Source organism: Notamacropus eugenii, chromosome 7 (assembly GCF_028372415.1).
Source record: "Notamacropus eugenii isolate mMacEug1 chromosome 7, mMacEug1.pri_v2, whole genome shotgun sequence".
NCBI classification, from domain to species: domain Eukaryota; kingdom Metazoa; phylum Chordata; class Mammalia; order Diprotodontia; family Macropodidae; genus Notamacropus; species Notamacropus eugenii.
In genome coordinates this window covers 122,360,213-122,361,636 of record NC_092878.1, presented here as the reverse complement: position 1 = coordinate 122,361,636, position 1,424 = coordinate 122,360,213, and positions in this window count along the sequence as shown.

The window sequence follows — 1,424 nt, the reverse complement described above, 5'->3', positions numbered from 1 at the left end:
TGAGAGATAATTTGCCCCATTCCATTTCTCCCTTTCTCCTCCCAATATATTTTTCTCTCACTGCTTGATTTCATTTTTTTAAGATATGATCCCATCCTCTTCAGTTCACTCTGTGCATTCTGTCTCTATGTGTGTGTGTGTGTGTGTGTGTATGTGTTTGTAATCCCACCCAGTACCCAGATACTGAAAAGTTTCAAGAGTTACAAATATTGTCTTTCCATGTAGGAATGTAAACAGTTCAACTATTATAAGTCCCTTATGACTTCTCTTTGCTGTTCACCTTTTCATGCTTCTCTTCATTCTTGTGTTTGAAAGTCAAATTTTCTTTTCAGCTCTGGTCTTTTCATCAAGAATGCTTGAAAGTCTTCTATTTCATTGAAACACCAATTTTTTCCCTGAAGTATTATACTCAGTTTTGCTGGATAGGTGATTCTTGGTTTTAGTCCTAGTTCCTTTGACTTCTGGAATATCCTATTCCATGCCCTTCGATCCCTTAATGTAGAAGCTGCTAGATCTTGTGTTATCCTGATTGTATTTCCACAATACTTGAATTGTTTCTTTCTAGCTGCTTGCAATATTTTCTCCTTGACCTGGGAACTCTGGAATTTGGCCACAATGTTCCTAGGAGTTCCCTTTTTGGATCTCTTTCAGGAGGTGATCTGTGGATTCCTTGAATACTTATTTTGCCCTCTGATTCTAAAATCTCAGGGCAGTTTTCCTTGATAATTTCATGAAAGATGATGTCTAGGCTCTTCTTTTGATCATGGCTTTCAGGTAGTCCCATAATTTTTAAATTGTCTCTCCTGGATCTATTTTCCAGGTCAGTTGTTTTTCTAATGAGATATTTCACATTATCTTCCATTGTTTCATTCTTTTGGTTTTGTTTTGTGATTTCTTGGTTTCTCATAAAGTCATTGGCCTCCATCTGTTCCATTCTAGTTTTGAAAGAACTATTTTCTTCAGTGAGCTTTTGAACCTCCTTTTCCATTTGGCCAATTCTGCTTTTGAAAGCATTCTTCTCCTCATTGGCTTTTTGAACCTCTTTTGCCAATTGAGTTAGCCTATTTTTCAAGGTATTATTTTCTTCAGCATTTTTTGGGGTCTGCTTTAGCAGGGTGTGGACCTGTTTTTCATGCTTTTCTTTCATGTCTCTCATTTCTCGTCCCAGTTTTTCCTCCACCTCTCTAACTTGATTTTCAAAATCCTTTTTGAGCTCTTCCATGGCCTGAGCCCATTGGGTGGGCTGGGATACAGAAGCCTTGACTGCTGTGTCTTTCCCTGATGGTAAGCATTGTTCTTCCTCATCAGAAAGGAAGGGAGGAAATACCTGTTCACCAAGAAAGTAACCTTCTATAGTCTTATTTTTTTCCCCTTTTCTGGGCATTTTCCCAGCCAGTGACTTGACTTCTGAGGATTCTCTTCAC